General features: G+C 43.8%; 1 protein-coding gene across 6 annotated transcripts in view; it reads left to right on the top strand.

Annotated features, from left to right (window-relative positions):
* Nhsl2 (NHS like 2) overlaps nucleotides 1-18813 on the top strand; it is a 272880-nt gene that overhangs the window by 91512 nt on the left and 162555 nt on the right. The gene's annotated exons all lie outside the window — the stretch shown is intronic.

Raw genomic sequence — 18813 nt, 5'->3', positions numbered from 1 at the left:
AGGTACTTTGAAATTGTTTCTCCAGTGAAATGGTTATTGTACTGGAGAGAAACACCAGCCTCCCACACAACTATTCTGTATGTCCCACCCCTTCACATTTTTCCAGTGGAAAAAATTGTGGAAGCTTCTCCCCATATTATTTACACTAAGATCTAATTAAGCACAAACCTAAGACTTGATGCAGAAGGAGAGAAAGCATACAAGATGGTGAGATGGAGTTCTAACATAAGGCTTATTTCAAAAATAAAGCAAATAAATAACTTGAGGTTTCTCACATAGGTGCTGATGTTTTGCAGAGTAGCTGCTCTCCAGAATCAGGCATTAAACAAGAGAAACAGTAGCAATTATGTGTAAATCACTGTGATCCTTGGAGCAGCAGAAATAATCTCATCCCTGTGAACTGCTTGGGGGTCAGGTCGGGTCTTTTCTGCTGATGATATTGCTGTACCTTTGAAATTTTGACTTGATTTTGGGATAAGCACTGACTTTTGGGGAAGATTATTTTGCTTCTCTCTGCTTCACTTTCTCCCTCTCAGAACACAACTCAGGCTATGCGCTCCTGCCTCAGTAGACTATGGGATGAGACTGTGCCACTGGAATCTTTTGAATGAACACCTTCTGGCCAATTGAATCTCTACTTGGCCTTCTAATTCTTACCTCCATATATTTTTCAGGAGTGGTCAATTGTAAGGAAGGGTAGGATTGCTCTGTGACTGTGGCAAAAGCCTGTAATTCTTTCTACTCAGGAAGCTGAGATCTGAGGATTACAGTTAGAAGACAGAAAGACATAGAAAGACATAGAAAGCCTATGAGATTCTTATCTCCAATTAATCAACAAAAAGCCAGAAGTGGAGGTTTAGCTCAAGTGATGGAGTGCCAACCTTGAGAGAAAAAGACCAGTAAGAGCACAAGGCCCGGAATTCAAGCCCCGGATCCATAAAGAAGACACAGCCCTATCAGATCTCATTTCTGTTCCCCCTTGTGTTTAGCCTGTGTGATATGACTCTGGAAAGCTGCTCCTTTGTGACCAAAGCTGGGCTTCAAGGTTAGAGGGCTAAATAGGTAAATACCAACCTATCTGCCCCCTGGAACACTCCCTTATTTGCCTTTGCAAAGGACGTTCAGAGTTAATGACGAAGGGCCTGCTGACTTCTGGCTATTTGCAGATATGACACTGTAAGGGTGATGACCTCACAGTTTCTGATCCTAAATTCCTCTAAGTGACTCTTTCCATCATTCCTGGACACATTTTTATCCAGATGTCTCCCTCTAATTCTGTTCAGAGCACACCCTCTCTCCTCCTACAGCTTCCCTGCAGAGGGACCTCTTAGCTTTTTCCACAACATTTGGATTTTAGACACCGTCTGCCTCCTCTTCAGATTCTTTTTATTTGTCTCTGTCTGTCTGTCTGTCTGTCTGTCTGTCTACCTGTTGGTCTCTCTCTTTCCATCAGCAAATGCCTTCAGACACCTCTCTAAAAAGCCTGGAGTCCACCATACCCTCGCCCCTCTGACCTTTGGCCCTCTTTTGTTATGTTTCTTGTCTCAAGGTGGTGGCATGGCAATCATGACTAACAGTTATTTGAGCTCCAGATCAGTTCATTTTTGCGCAGTACTGAGTTATAAAGTTCAAGCTTTGCACTTGGTAGGCTGGCACTCTATTGTTTGAGCTATGCCCTCCAGCCCTTTTTTTGCACTGGTTATTTTGAGACAGGTTCTCACTACTTGCCCAAATAGGCATTTGGACTGTGATCTGCATATTTTACACTTCCAATTATAGCTGGAATAACAAACATGCAACACCACACCGACCGCTTGGTTGAGGAGGGATTTCACATGTATACATGCACGGTTATACTAGTCTCCAACTGCGATCCTCCTTATCTCAGCCTCCTAAGTAGCTCCTTTGACTTAAGTCCAATCTTAGTTCCTCCTATGCAGTGCTTCATCCACACTAGGCCTCTCCTTCCTAGCTTTATTTTTATGAAGTACTACATGTTCTCATTACATCATTACTTTCATCCTACCAACAACCTCTGTGCAGCTGCTGTGACAGCATGATTTCACAGATTCACACCCCAAGGCAGTGACCTACCTTCCCAAGGCTTTCCAGCATGGAATAGGGTAGGCAGGATTTGAGTCCAAATTTGTCTCACTAAATATTGCTTTCTTGCCACTGTACTAGAAAGAGAGAAATATACACAAGGAGCCAGGAAAACTTAAGAGGATCTTGAGATTCCATTCTCCCTGGGCAAAATCACAGGGCATTGTCTTTTTCTCTAGGATGGATTATCTAGAAGTAGTGTAATTGTGAGAAAATAGTATGAGGTAGGTCAATGTCAAGATATGCTAGGATTTATGAATGCTACTGATGCCAACCAAGGGATTTTAAAACTAGGTTTAGAACAAGTTGCAGAGCCAAAGAAAGGATTGGGTAGCTTCCTGGGGAATAGGATAAGGTGATAGTCTGATTCCTTTGGAGGAGGTGAGGTTAAACGCCTCCTCTGGCACACAGTCAGTTCTTTCATACACAGTAGCTGGTATTTGCTTATCCTGAGTATGTGTGTCTATGCTAGGTAGCATTGGGAACTTCTGGATTAACTGGTCTCTCCTTCTTTACCTGTTACAGTAACTAAAACCACAGTCCTGGTCATTGCATCACATTTTACTCATATTTATTCTAAAACTTTTCAGAGTTCTTGGGACACTTAACTGAGAAGATTGTGGAGAGCTTCTGGAATCTCAATATTGCTTTCTGGGAGGCAGTGAGTGCCCTCTTTTCTCCCACCTCCCCAAGTTACATAGTATCTCATTTGTATTCTGCAGTGGGTTGCCTGAGTTCCAATTTCACCTTTACTGTGTCACCACAGGAAGGTTCACTAGCCTCTCTTTGCCTCATTTTCTCAGATGGCAAATAGAAATGATAATAGTATCTATACCATGAGATTGTCATGAGAAATAGACAAGTCAATACATCTAAAGTGTTTAGCCCAATGCTTGGCATATAGGAAGTCAGTGTAAATAGCTATTAAGACTACTACTAAATGAAGAAGTTATTAAGTCTTTCTTAAACTTTTTCCTTGGGTTTCTTACATCCCATGCACTCTCAGCAGCTGATTACAGTGTTCTCCATGACGGAAGGACCTTGAACTAGTGTCACATCTCTCCCTTGGCTCTGCTAGATGCCACCGTTGAGTGCTTTAGATAGAACCACAGCCACAGCCATGACATTCTGCTCCGAACAGCTTCTCAGGAAAATCCCTGCAGAATTGTCAGGGATAACAGAGCACTCACTACAAGTCCTTAAATTAATGACATTTGGTGGGTCTAGAAGAAAGGCTTCCAAGCCAGACAGTTTATTCCATTGTGGGAGAATAAACTATCATCCCTATATTAGCTCAGAAGCTGTTGTTGCATTCCACACTCAAGGCTGTGGTTGCATTCATATTTCTGCTAGACTGGTCCTGGCTCTGGCATCTTTTATCCTATCCCAGGCCTGCATCCTATCCAACCCAAGCAGTTGTCCATAACAACCTGTGTTTATCTAGGCACACAGTCCATGTGTCTGGAGCGCTTATAAGATGAGATGAATGAACGGGCCAATGTAGCACTGTGAGTCTGGGCTTTGGTGATTGATGGGCTCAACCTTTTGTCAATTGTGCAACATGGGACAGGTTCATCTGTCTCACTTTGAATAATGATAAAATGAGAATAGAAAAGTCTACTGTGAAGATTTACTGTAAAAATAGAAGGCATTATGAGTCTTTAATAGAGACCTAATAAATTTTTTATTTGTAATTAGTATGAGTCATGCTTTTGTCTAGATCCAATTCCCAAGTAGGGTATTGCCCCCTATAAATCAAAAGAAGGGAGAATTCATCATCTTAGAATGAAGTTAGACCCATAACCTTATACAGTGTATAAGTTAGCTCACCATCGATTGATCAAAGACATGCATATAATAACTAAGGCTACAAACTCTTTTTTTTTTTTTTTGGCCAGTCCTAGGCCGTGAACTCAGGGCCTGAGCACGGTCCCTGGCTTCTTTTTTGCTCAAGGCTAGCACTCTGCCACTTGAGCCACAGCACCACTTCTGGCCATTTTCTGTATATGTGGTGCTGAGGAATCAAACCCAGGGCCTCCTGTATACGAGGCAAGCACTCTTACCACTAGGCCATATTCCCAGCCCCAGGCTATAAACTCTTAAAGACAGCCTAGGTACAAAATTTCATAACCTTAGAGTAGGCAATGGTTTCTTAGCTATGACACCAAAGACACAAGTGACAAAAGGAAAAAAATAAACACTGAACCTTATCAAAAGTCAAAATTTTTGCGCTTCAAAGGATACCATCAACAAAGTAAAGAGATTTCCCAACAAAGAAAAACCCTGAACTATATTTCTATTTACTTTTACCGAACTTTTAAAAGATGAATTAGCATAATTCCCTTTAAACTACTTGAGAAAATTGAAAGAGAACGAATTCTTTCCAGATCCATTCCATGAGATCAACATTACCCTAATACTAAAACCAGACAAGGAGCCTGGCACCAGCCAGGTTTACCCATGTAAGTCTAGCTACTCCAGAGGCTGAGATCTGAGGATAGCAGTTTGAAGCCAGTCTGGGCAAGAAAGTCCGTGATATTCTTATCTCCAATTAAGTACCAGAAAACCAGAAGTGGCGCTGTGGCTCAAAGTGGTAGAGTGCTAGCTTGAGCATAAGAAACTCAAGGACAGTATTAAGACCCTGAGTTCAAGCCCCAGGAATGGCACCAAAATTTTTTTAAAGAAAAACCAAATAAGGATACAACAAAAACAAGAAAATTTCAATGCTTTCTGATGAATATAGATGCAAAACTTCTCAACAAATCACTAACAAATTCAATGCAACAGTATACCAAATGGTCATTTGCCATTGATCAAGATGCATTGTGCTCATAGTCTGATATGTTGAATTGAAACCCCTTTGTACAACTATTTAAAGATATTTTTTTTAAATAGAAGAGAAAAAAGAGCATTTTCCCTAGTCAAATGGATGCGAAGTTGCTTCAATATAAGCAAACCAATTAAAGTGACACATTACATCAACAGAATGAAGGACAAGAAAATGGATGGTCATTTTAATAAATAAAGAAAAAGCAGCCAATAAAAATCAACACCTCTTCCAACACAATATCTTGTGAGTATCATTGTCGCATTGGTTCACCCTTTGCCCTATGTCTGACCATTCTTTACTTCCTCAAAATAGGTAAACATATATACAACACACAGGGCACCAAATAAACAAACAACAGTGACAATAGGTGATAAACCAAATGGGGAAAAAATGAAAGGAAATAGACATCACTTCACATAGTACCAAAAAAAAAATCAACACCTCAACCAAGAATGGTGGCTCATGCCTTTATTTCTAGCTACTTTAATCCTAGGTGGGGATTGGGAAGGATCATAGCTCAAGGCCAGCCTGGGCAAAAAGTATGCAAGATCCCATCTCAAACAATAAAATTTGGCTTTGGTGGTATGTACCTGATATCTCTGCAAGATAGGAAGCATAATCAGGAGATCATGGTCTGGGCCATCTGGGGCATAAAGGTTAGACCCTATCTCAAAAGTAACTAGCTGGGAACCAATGGCTCACACCTGTTATCCTGGCTACTTGGGAGGCTGAGATCTGAGTATTGCCATTTGAAGCCAGCCCAGGCAGGAAAGTCTGTGAGACTGTTATCTCCAATAAACTACTCAGTAAAAAACAAAAGTGCCTCTGTGGCTCAAGTGGTACCGCGCTAGAACAAAGAGCCTCAGGGACAGCTCCCAGGCCCCAGGACCAGCAAATTAATGAATGAATTAATTTAAAAAACTACCAAAGCTGGGAAAGATCAAAGGATGGGTGACATTGTCCAAAAAGAAATGTACTCATTACCTTACTCATGAAACAGTAACCCCTCTGTACATCACCTTTATAATAAAAATAAAAATATTTATTACTGAAAATTAACCAAAGCAGGTTAGCTCAGGTGGTAGAGCACTTACCTAGTAAGTGTAAGATCCAGTATTACCAAAAATATTCAGCATCTCTTCATGATAAAAATTCTCAACAACTTAGGTACAGACATTCCTAGATATATACCCAAAGGAATAAAAGTCATCTTACTATAAAAAAAACCAATACAACTATATTTATCAGGACACTGTTCACTATAGCCAAGTTATGGAACTAGCCTAGATGCCATCAACAGATGAGTGCATAAAGACAAAGTAGTACAAATACATAGTGGCGTGTTAGCCAGCAATAAGAACAACATCTTGTCATTTCTAAGAAAATGACTAGAACTGGAGATCATCATGTTAAGCAATATAAGCCAGAGTCAGAAAAACAAATATCATGTTTCCTCTCATACACAGAATTTAGGGGGAAAGACATGAAAGAGTGCAGCTATTAGGAAGGAGGACAGGGATGAAAGAAGAAATATAATAGAGGATAAATATTATCAAAGTATATTACACATGAAAATGTCACAGTTAAGCCCATTTTATGCAATTAATATGCACTAACAATTTTTAATCTTGTTTGAAAATAATTAAGTGTGGATGGAATATACCTCAGAACAATTGAAGTTATATGTGACAAACAAACTAATGAGCTATAGACATTCCACTAAACACCATCTCTTAAAGCTTCCATACTTCCCAATAGTACCAAGCTGGGAATCAAGCTTTTAACACAGACCTCTAGGAGGATATTCAGCATCCAATCTATAGCACTACAGTATGTGAATTATATCTCAACAAAATTGTTATGACAAAAGAAAAGGGGAAATAACTGTCCAGAGTCATCACGATAGACTTGACAAGGGGGCATTATCAGAGATCATTGTTTAATTTTGGTGGTTGTGAATACATGTGTATACATGGGTGCTTTGCATGTGTATGTATGTGCAAATGCATACATGTACACTTCAGAAAGTCTGGTCCTGGCCTGGCCTTAGGCAAAACTGTCACACAAGCAAGCAGTTTTCCCTGGCAATTTTTGAGTTCTGCTTACGGCTTTCCACCTAAAGGTTTAACTTCTTCTCCTTCGAAGCTGTCTTTACATTCCCACTGGGCACCATTGCTGGGTATAGTTTAAGCATTAGTGGATCTTTCTAGACCAATGAAGTTTGAAAATTAGAAATTACCATTGACTTCTCTTTGTGGGGGTCAAGCTGCAGGGCAGTGGTAGAGTTGAGTAGCTCATGTGTATTATGTCTTGGTACAAAGGGAAATGACCTGTGGTCTTTATAGCCACCTAGAAGGAACTACCTCACTGTACAGAGGACCTGAGATGGGACAGACAGACCCTTTCCTACTGGAGAATGTGTTTGATGCAGGGCCTCTTAACTTGCCTTATACACCATGCCACTTCAACTTCCCTCTCTGCTCCCTTGCATGGGCTTCTTTCAGCAACTAGCCTTAGCAATTTCTGCCCTTCTTTAGGTTTTGGTCTGCCTCTGCGAAGGGACATTTATGGTATCACAGGTTAGGGACAGAAGCTAGCATACCCAGAAGACACGAAAAGATAAAAATTGTCCAGAATTGTCATTAGTCCTAGCTGCTGAGTTGGGTTTGTTTGTAACTAGAGCAAAACATACCCATGGAAAGAAACTACAGTAGTCTATGAAAATCCCCCACCCTCAGTTCTCTTTCTGGGAGGCAACCAATTTTCGTTCTTTTCCTCTTGTCTTCATTTTTTTTTAAATAAAACACTTATATTACTCTCCCTACCAATTTTGGGCAATCTTTTTATTTCTTTCTAAGCTTTTTAAGGATCGGTCACCATTTTATACCTTGTCATCATTTTTATGTATGTGTTGGTACTGGGGCTTGACCTTGGGGCCTGGACACTGTCCCTTAGCTTTTTTGCTAAAGGCTGGCCCTCTGCCAATTCAATCACACTTCTACTTCCTGCTTTTTGCTGATTAATTGGAGATAAGACTCTCACAGACTTTCCTGCCCAGGCTGTCTTTGAATCAGGACCCTCAGATCACAGCCTCCTGAGTAGTTAGGATTTCAGGAGCGAGACACTGGCACCCAGCAATTTTGAAATTTTGATTATTCTAGTAATAAATGCACTATAACAGTCCTTTAATGATTTTGTTTTATCCATGATTGGTATCATCTTTTGAATTCCTACTTGGTAGTAGTATAAGGTACTGGCACGCTTCCCCTTCCCTTTAGTTCTTTTTTGTACCCGGTCTGTTGGCCAAGCAACATTTGCTGATCTACTTGGTCCTTACTTAAAAATGACTTGTCTTCAAAAGCAGATGTGAAAGACAAAACTGATTTGATTGAGCATTTGCTATGTGCCAGGAACTGTGCATGCACCATCACACTTAATCCACATCAAAATCCTGACAAGGAAATGTTATAATTGCAATTGCAGACATGAGAAAACTGTGACCAAGCTACACATGTGGCAGGGGGCCTGGCTGCGCTTTGAACCAAAGTTGGACTCTAAGGCTCCTACTCTCTCTGGAACCCCATCCATCTGTTCGGATTCAATTTCATCTGTGGCTTTTTGTCTCCTTTCTATGGCCAAGTGTTGGACTGAAAGTCATTATCTATTTTTGGAAAACCACAGCAATTTTGGCTCATTCACCCAGAGGGCACCAGCAAGGGTGACTTGAGAGGAAACTGAAGGCAATTGGACTGTCCCTAGTGGGTATGGGGAGAGTGGAGCCTGTGCATGGAGTTGATGATTTGGTCCCATGCTCAGGAGCTCTCTCTACCTGGTAGCCTAGGCCTTAGCCATTGGAAGCCAGCACAGGAGTTCTGGGTGGGGTTGCAGGTGACACCCAGGCTCTTGTAGCCAGCAAATGCTTCCTTTAACAGGAGAAGCACATAGAGTTTAGGAAGGCTAAAGCTGACTCAGACCATCATTCTGGCACTGCCGTCCAAGGCACATGTGGGAAATTCCTAAATTGACTTTCCCACAGAGCTTGGTTGGAGTGGGGGGGGGCAGAAAGAGACTGGGTGGGAGAATGTATTTTAGTTATTTATTTGGTTAGTATTTGTTAAATTGGTCAACCATTTCAACCAGAGACTTGGAGTAGGATTTCCCCAGGGTTTACTTCCGGGCATAGAGAGAAGTTGGAGGGGTCAAAAGGCCCAGGCTCAATTTTCCATAGTGAAGAAGAACAGGCCACAGTAACATAAAACAAACCATCCCAGATTCTTTCTATTAGTGTTCAGGCTGTTGTCATAGAAAAATATTTGGGCATCCCCACTCAGTCACTTTCTCCCAACCCAGATCCTCTAATTTGGAAACATCTCCAACCTTCCATCTCCTTACCTCTAGCCAGTCCTTCACCTTAGCCCATCACTTCCCTATACTAGGTATCCAGAAGCCCCCGCCCACTGTCCTTGATGCCCTTTGACCTCATGGCCTCAAGCATGGATGATTTCTTCAACAAATCTCAGTGCCTCCAGTTATACCACCCCCCCCCCCATTGTTCTGGCCCCAGTCCATCTTGTCACCATTGCTAGAAGAATCTAAGTACAGGACAGCTATGTGAGGCCTGCTTACACTTTCCCAAAGGCTGCTCTGCTGCTTAAGGCATAAAGTCCACATGTTTCAGTCTGGCCTGCAGGGGCTGCACAACCTGCTTCCAACTCCATTTCTAGGCTCTGTTCTTGCCATTTCCCTAACAGATGGAGCATTTCATGAAGGTAGGCAATCTATCTTCTGTACTATTGTTGGAACAGCATAGGAGATTGCTCAGAAGAGCATGGCTTCCAAAAGGGTGACAAAGGCATCATGCAACTCAATTTGCAAATAGCGATACAAGAGCTTCTGTCTTGTTGGATGACCTCACATAAATCTTCCTCTTTCTGGGCTTTCTGTCTTCAAAGGGTGTCCTGAACTTGCAGCTCTTGGGCCCAAGTGACCTGCAGAAAGTTTTGTTAGTAAGGGTGTGAAATTGGCTACAAGTGACTTTAGGACAGGCCAGGGTGCTCTAATGCTTCATCTCCACCCTCATTTTCTTCCACCTCCCCACCTCTGCCCATTTTCTTTAGCTCTTCCCTGCCTAGAGGCATTTACACTTGTGACCCTTGGATTTGGTGCTGTTTGCTTTCCTTTCAACTCTGGCACAACTGGAATTCTCTGTTTGACCTGCTTTGAAATGAAAATTGCCCATGCTTTGCTTAAGTGGTTTCCAATGTCACCCAATCTACAGCAGTCAGTCTAGATTGACTTTGCATGCCGGAATCCAGCCACCAAAGAACAGTGGTTTGTGCCTTTTGGATTTTTTGACCTGGCAGTCAGCTGCAGAGGGAGATGTTTTTCCATTGATAGTGATTGTCTTCACACTGCCCAGCACAAGTGGGACCCATTTAGCATGCAGAAAAGACCAGCACAGCACACCCATTGGTGGCCAGCTGGGCATACACAGAAGGCATTGGTTAGTGGCACAAAGTGTGAATTTAGCCCAACTTTCCCAGCAGGGTCCTTTCTAGGACAAAGTGCTGAATGAGGGGTGTGTGATACAAGTGGCCTGATCTGCACTTGGACTTCATAGAGACAGACATGCATATAGGGCCCAGTCGGGCAGGGAGGCATTCTCCTCACTGCCATCCTTGGCATAAATCCGTCTCAGAGGCCACATGAGCTGCAAATCTGCCTGGTCACAGACACAGAAGTGGTGGTGGCTGGAAGACACTGGCCCAGCATGGACAGCAGCTGAGTCACACAGCATCTGGGTGAGAGGGAATGAGAGCTATGCAGAGGGCTGGGTGGATGTGTGATTGTCATTGGCCATAGTCAGACACCGGGCAAAAGTGATGGTTGATGGCTCACAGCGCTGTGCTACTGAACACGGAGCATGGATGTCCCTAGGCTCCATGCAGAGGGCTCAAGGCTTTGGAGACACAATGACAGGTGCTCTCACAAAGCAATCCATGCTCTTGGTAAAGGGGATAGAAGGGAGGGGAGAGGGAGGGAGAGAGGCAAAGGGGAGCAGACAAGCCATGTTTCTGACTAGGTAGCTTCACATGCTGGAACAACTCCAGGGAGGTTCCCCAGGGTAAAAGAGAGTGATTCTGTGAGGCTTTGCCTAGAGTTCCTGCTCCTTCCTGCCTGCCTGCTTATGTATCAGGGAGACAAATCCCTGGTAGTTCTGTTTGTCAAAGTCAAATAAAACAGAGAAGGAAAACTTTGCAAAGAAATTCTACAGTACATATTTTGCAAAGCCCTGAAGAACTGATTTGAGACATCTGTGGTTTTGGTTTCCTTGCCATGATTGCCACCAACTTATGTCATCCTTGTATTGGATGGTATACTAAGACTGTGGTGGCTGTAAGGGCAAGCAGGCACTTTGAGTGTGGAACTGTAAAACTGAGTGGGCAGGAACTGAAGGCTGATAGAAGCTGGCTGGGAGAGGTTTGATGGTGGCCATGACCAGTTCGTTAACACAGGGTCCTGATGTGGTGACTGGTATGACTGTGGGTGGGATGAGTGTTATGTGCATGTTTGTGACATGAGTAGGGAACTGGACTGTAGCTGTACTGTGTGTTTTTCTTCTGTGCAGCTTGAAGCCAAGAGAGTTTGCCAGATGTGGCCCAGGGGTTAGGGATTTAGTGGAAAACATGAGGGCCAAGGCTAGAGAACCTTCTAGCATCAGCTAGACAGGAGGAATGGGAAGTGCTTGCACCTTCATTTACACCTAGCCAACTGGGAAGCAGTTGGTGGTGTCTGGATACATCTATGCCTCCCCTAGCTGGCTTGTAGTATTCCCACTGGAAGTCACAGAGGTCTTAAGTGAAGCCATTTCTGCCCACTCCACTGCCCACAGTGCCCTAGAAAGCCAGTTCCTGTGCCCAGTGGGTAGCAGAGCCAAGGCTGCTGGGCACTTACGGCAATCCCAGACCAGAGCTACAGCCAGCCATGGCTTGTCTTCATCATGCAGTAAGACTTCTTGTTTGATTGCAATGGCTGTTGATATGGGGTTTCTGGGGGTAGCTTTTATCTATTTTTCAATACTTGGGAGTGGGGAGGCAGAGCAAATCAAGCCTTGGTATGAGTTCAGAAGGTAGTACCTGCACTCTTCCCACCCTCTCCATCCCCTCCTACCATGTAGAACTCTCTGGAATACCTCAGAGGCACTGAGGTAGACTGGTGCTAGTGAAGAGTTGGGTCTTTATCTCCATAGGCACCAATCAGCTAGCCAGGTCTGACAATATGGGGGTTTCCCCTCACATGAGAGCTCTGTCTGGATGAGGCAAATCCTTAAGCACTAGGATTTTAACTCAGTGAGCGGGCCTTCAAGTTTGCAAGGGAAGCAAGTCACATGCATGCAGGGCCACCCTCCCCACCCAGCCCTGGCTGGGAACGTAAGGGTGAGAGTTGGCCAAGTGTGAGAGACTTTAGGTCTGAGTAACCACAACGCTTGTCTCCTCACATTACTTCTGAAAACATTGTGTTGTAGGAGAGCAGGGGGCGGGGAAGACAGGGCCAAAGCCAAAGCATATGCAAGCTACATTCAGCTTCCTGGCTGTCAGTGTGTGACTAGTGTGAAGAGCACATCCCTGAGAATTGTTTTTGCCTGGCAAACTCTTTCTTGGTCTTCCAAATGACATCTGTGTACCACTCCAGCCGAGTCCCTCCTTGGGCCAAATGAATACTTCTTTGTTCTTTCAGCATCTCTACTATATTAGAATAATCATTCATTCATTCATTCATTCACTCACTCACAAAACCGTTTTCTTTAAAGAAATAGTTTTGTGCTCAACTATAGTCCAAGTTTTCAAGAGGCTGAGGCAGGAGAAGTGTCTGAGATCAGCATAGGTTACATGAAAAAGAGGAGGAGAGGGAGGAAGGAAGGGGGGAGGGAAGGAAGAAAGGAAGGAAAGGGAGAGGGAGGAAGGAAGAAAGAAAGTAAGGAAGCACAGGATGCAGGCAGATGCTGAGGCTTGTTCTGTAGGAAGGGATAGAGAGGGACAAAAAAAAGGAAGAAAGAAAGGAAGGAAGTACAGCATACAAGCAGTTGCTGAGGCTTGCTCTGTCTCCCAAGTACTGAACAGTAGATAACAGCAACCCCAGAAGCCCCATTTCAGCAATGATTGCCCTCCATCCAGCAGGAAGTCTTAAGGTGTGATGAATAAAAGGCCTGTAGCTGGTTGTGAGGCTCAAATCTGAGTCTGTAGCGAAGAAAAACAAAGAAACAGAAGAAAAAAATGAAGTTTCATTCCAGGCTAGCCTCAAAATCTAAGGCTGTAATGATCCTCCTGCCTCAGCCTCTCAAGCAGCTGGGATTCTAGGTGTGTGCCACCATACCTAGTTACAATAAACTTTATTGACTGTTTTGACCAGGGTTGTGCTGAGATTACAGAGATGGATAAATTAGAAATGATTCCTGCCCTTAAGTGGCAACTCAAGTCCAGTTGGGAGAAGCAGAAGAAGGAACAGCGATTGTGTAATGTGAAAGAGCTTAGCCTCAGCTTCCTAAGGAAACTCTTCTGGGTGTGCTGAATTGAGGATGGAGACAGATTTACCAGGAGGTAGAAGAAGAGTAAACCAAGCTCTTGGTAGGGCTAGGTAGGTAGGTTTTCCTGGCCCAGGTCCCTGGGAGTTGTGGCTAGCCATTGTAGTTTAAGCTCTGGTGAGCAGCTGTGTGGGTGGCATGTCAGGAAATGAGGAGCCAGGACGGCACAAAATGGGGCCTTCTTGGCCATACTGCAGACTTTAGCCCGTTTTCCACTGGAGGCATTGGGGATCCAGGGAGGATTTGAAGCAGAGCAGATCTGCTTTTTTTTTTTAAATGTTTTGCACTGGAACCCACATATGTTAGGTGGACAGAAAGGGGATGAGGCTGTCAGGGAAGCCTCTAGAGTGCTGGATCTCTCTGCTTGGGGTTGCTTGCTCCATGCACACTGAATGAGAGAGCAATGGAGGCAGCAAGGTTTGGCTGTCAGCTTTATGGCACTGTAACAAATACCTGACACAAACTTAAAAGGTGAAGAGGTTTCACATATTCAGTTTCAGAGGTTTCAGTTTATGCTAAGTTGACTCCATTGCTTTTAGGTCTATCATGGTCAGAAAGTGAGGAGAGGAATGGGGCAAAGGTGAGTCCAAATAACCGCCTTGAGGGCACGCCCCTAATAATCTAACTTCCTTCCATGAAGCCCAACCTACTAAGACTTCCACTCCCTCCCCATAGTGTCATCAGTCAGGGAGGAAGCTTTGAACCCATGGGCCTCTGACGATGCTCCAGGGTAGAAAGAATAGGTAGAGCTGCTGCTGCAGCTGCTCCTGGGTAATTTGACTCACTATTTATAGGGGCTGGCTTTCATAGGCATCTCCCTACCATGTCATGAGCATCACAAACTTAACATGTTAAAACCAAATTCCTTAATTTGGGAGTTGAAGATAGGAGGAGGAGGATTTTAGGCCAGCCTGGGCAAAAGTTTGCAAGACCCTATCACAAAAACAAGCCAGGCGTAGTGCTACATGCCTTTAACCCGAGCTATGTGGGAAGCATAAGAACATAAATTGAGATCTAATACTAGCTGGGGCAAAAATTCCTATCTAAAAGCATCTAAAGCAAAATAACCAGGATATGGCTCAAGTGACCTGCCTAGCAAGCATGGGACACTGAGTTCTAATTCCAGTATGGCAAAAACAAAGAGAGACAAACTTCTGGCCTTTCCTCTGAAGGCTGCAGCTCCTAGAGTTCTTCCTGTCTCTATTATAGTGACCCTAACTTTTCAATTGCTTAGAACCCTAACCTCCAGGTCTTGCTCAACTAATATTTGACTCACCTTCCATGTCATGTCTCCACCTTCATAATCCATCCAGAATCAAATACTTGTCATCACCTTCCTTGTCTGTGACATTATCATCTCTCACCTGGAGATTTGCAACAGCCCTCTGAAGGGGCTTCTTCTGTCATGGATTCTCCTTACAGCAGCTTCAGTGGTCTTGAAACACGAATCAGATTTTCACATCCCTCTAGTGGATCTCTATTTCAGATGAAGCCGAAGTCCTTACAGTGCCCCTCTTGACCTGTCCTCCCCCACTGCTCCAGCCACTCATCATCTTGCTGTTCCTAAAACAGCCTCCAGGGTCTTTGCATAGGCTCTTCCTTCTACCCAGAATTCTTTGCCTCCAGATACCTGCATGTCTTCCTCTCTCTGCTCAGGACTTGCACAAATATCTTCTGCGTGAAACTTCCTTGGCTATCCTGTTAGAGGTAATTACTGGACCAGGAAGCCTTTGTTCGTTTGTCTACAAACCAGTTCTTACTGAATTTTAACTTCCTGGGGTGTGTGTGTGTGTGTGTGTGTGTGTGTGTGTACTGTGGCTTGGTGGCTTGAACTCAGATCTTCACATTCTTACTTGGCTTGCTTGCTTGCTCCGCTAGCACTCTGTCACTTGAGTCATGCTCGAACCTTTTGGCTTATTATTCTGAAGATAGAGTCTCTCAGAGTTTTTCTGCTCAAGCTGCCCTGGAACTTCCCTCATCCATGTCTGGAGATAAGAGTTTCTCACATTTGTCTGCCCAGGCTGGTTTCAAACCATGATCTTCAGATCTTAGTCTCCTGAGTAGCTAGAATTAACAAGCATGAGCCACAAGTATCCAGCACTTAAGCCACAGGGTGCCCAGAGAAAGATTATTGCCCTTGCCATACCCCATTTCTTTTTTGACTTCCTGCAAAGCACTATCTTGTCTTCAACCCACATTATACTTACGCCCTGTTCCAGCTGTTCAAATAACTATGGGGGTGGGGCTGTTCAGGCTGCAGCACTAAGCTGAGCCTGCACAGCTCCCTGCTGTGGGTCTCATGCAGGGCAGGAGTCTAGAAGAGACAGTTGTTAGATGGCATCCCAGCAGCCACTTCTCAGAGCAAATACTTGCACCATGTCTGCCAGTCTGGTGGGCACATGGACAAGCTTTCTTAACTACTCTAGCTGGAGCTTAATGTTTATCAAGCATTTGTCAGCCAAAATTTGAATCCTCAGGTAGTGCTGGTGTCTCACACCTGAAATCCTGTCTACTCAGGAATCTAAGACTTGAGGATCCCAGTTTGAAGCCAGCCAGGATAGAAAAGTCTGAAAGACCCCATCTTCAATTAACCAGCAAGATGTCTAGCTGGAGGCATGGCTCAAGTGTAAAGTGCCAGCTGTGAGTAAATGTGAGGCCCTGATTTCATGATTTGTCAATGGCATAAAAATTTGCTCCTCATCACATTTGCATGAAGTAGGCATTGTTAGACCCACATTTTTTCTTGAGAACACTGAGTCTCAGTGAACCTGATATTTGCTCAAAGTCTTCCACAAGCCTCCACAGTTCTGCTGACCAGGGTCTGGGAAGCTGGGCCCACAGCTGGAGATAGAAGAGACTGAAAGGAAGATATTCAATTTGTCCTTCTGAATTATCAAGGCGGCAGGTGGAGCTGAAGGGGAAGAAAGCAGGCCAGATGGAAGCTATCATTGTCACATGGACTCCTTGAGGGCTGAGCAGAAGGGAGGCGCCTTCCCTGCCTCACCCTGCCAGGAATTCTGGGCATCCTAAGTCCAGTGAGTAAAGTGGGTGGCGTGCGGGTTACTCTTTTGATAAACTATTTTCTTTTCTCATTCCAAGAATCAGAGAGCACTTGGTAAGCCGTCTTTCTTTCCAATGGAAACAGAAAAGCAGAAAAGCCCAGTGAGGGGTTTGGCCAAACTTTTTCTTCATCTTACTGAACAGGAAGACTGAGCAAGGGGAATAAGTCAAGGCCACCATCAGCAAGGTGGATTCTACAACAATGATCACAGAAAGCAAACAAAACAAACAAGCAAACAGAGAGCTAAGTCCATGCAGCCTTCTCCCCAAGCCTGGCTGACTCCATGCTTGTCTCCAGCAAGGGACCAAGGTGACCCCATGCTCCCAGCACAGCTGGTGATCTCAAGGCTCATGCTGTGTCCAAGGCCACTCCTGGGATCACTGCGCTCTGTGTGTGCTCAGACCTCCCTGTCCAATCTCTTTCCTGCCCCCACAGCACACCATGCTCCTACCAAGAATCACAAGAATTCAGATTTGTCAGTCATTTGCAGGTTTGCCAGGCATAGTCCTGTAGCTCTTCAGGCAGCCATGTGCTAGCAGTTAAAAACACAATCTCAGCCCAATGCCAAAGGCTCACACCTGTAATCCTACCTAGCCAGGAGACTGGGATCTGAGGATCATTGTTCCAGGCCACCTCAAGCAGGAAAGTCCATGAGATGCTTATCTCCAATTAGGGACTAAAAAAGTTGGAAGCAGAGCTTTGGCTCAAGTGGTAGATCAGACTCAAAGCCAATCTGCCAGACTCTGCCATTCGTGACTGTGTAACCTTGAGTTACTTAGCTAGCCTCTGGGCCTAGTTTTTCACTTTTAAGTGGGAATAACCACAGATTTCCATAGAAAGATTATTTGCATAGAGAACAAATTACCATCTGAGCCCCTAAAAGTGGAGATTTTCACTCTTAATTCACTGAAGAGCTGAAATAGTGTCTGACACCTACTACAGGTCCAATAAAGGTTCCTGAAGTATATACCCCCATAGGTATGGTATAGGGTGGACACTGCACCTACTAAACACAACAAGCATTAGTTGTTTTCTTTCACAATCTCACTGCAGTTGCAAGAGGCAAGTTGTGAATTTTGTGTGTGTCAGAGTTTCTGTCCGCATAAGGTTTAAATTCTGAGTAAAGGAAAAGGCAGCAGATTTCTAAGTAAAAAATGAAGTTGGGACTACAGAGAGTGGGGAATGCAGCTCTCAGATCTTGATCCATTCATTCACTCATCCATTTCACAAAGATTTCACAAATACCTCTAACAGGCTAGGCCCTGAGCTAGGAGCTAGGGATATACTAATAACAAATCAGACAAGGATTCTACTTTTGAATTTGTGACAAAAGGAGATAGGCAAGAATAAGTGAAAAAGCTAAAGTGGAGCTGAGTTATTTATTCCCTTCCACTTTTGAGCTCTCTGGCTATTTGGTGTTTATTTCAGGAGGGAGGGGGGATTGGTAGTACTGAATTTGAACTCAGACCCTTGTGCTTGAGACACTCTTCCCTCAGCCCATTTATGCTCTGTCAGAGTCTCCTTTTTTGCCCATGATTGGCCTTGGATCACAATCCTTTTACCTACAGCCTTCTGCATAGCTAGGGTTATAGGTATAAACCTCCACACCCAGCTTGTTGGTTGAGATGAGGGTCTCACCAAATATTTGCTCAAACTGCAATCCTCCTGATCTCTATCTCCTCAATAGCTGGGATTACAGGTGTGAGCCATCATGCTTTGCCCTGCTCTAGTACATTCTCTACCCTCCATCCTAACTATCTACTACCACTCTATTGTTGCCTCCTAATTACTTGTGGTTTTCTGGGTAGCAAGGACTGTTTTGATCATGTTTGTATCTCCAGCACTAGCCCCTAGAGGGCGCTCAATAAATAGTTGTAGAACTAATGAAAATCCAATGAATTATCTATTTTGCTGTGGTGTGCTGGAGCTGGTTCATGAGATCCAATTGTTAAATATTTAGGAAATGTATGAGCCAACATGTAAACACAGCCATCATTAAAAATCAAATTATTCCAGAAAACAGAATATAAACTGAAACTGAGGAACATTCTACAAAATAAATGGCCAAACACATGCAACATGGGATCCTGGATTGCGTCCTAGAATACACAGAAAACATGAGTGGAGACCTGGGAAACTCCTAGCAATTTTATATTTTAGTTCACCAAGTTACTGCAAGGTTAGTCTCTTAGTTTTGATGGATTGTTTTTTGCCACTCCTGGAGCTTGAACTCAGGGA

This window comes from Perognathus longimembris, chromosome 28 (genome assembly GCF_023159225.1).
Source record: "Perognathus longimembris pacificus isolate PPM17 chromosome 28, ASM2315922v1, whole genome shotgun sequence".
NCBI lineage: Eukaryota > Metazoa > Chordata > Mammalia > Rodentia > Heteromyidae > Perognathus > Perognathus longimembris.
The sequence above is the reverse complement of the archived record's forward strand: the minus strand, read 5'-3'. Positions and strand labels throughout refer to the sequence as shown.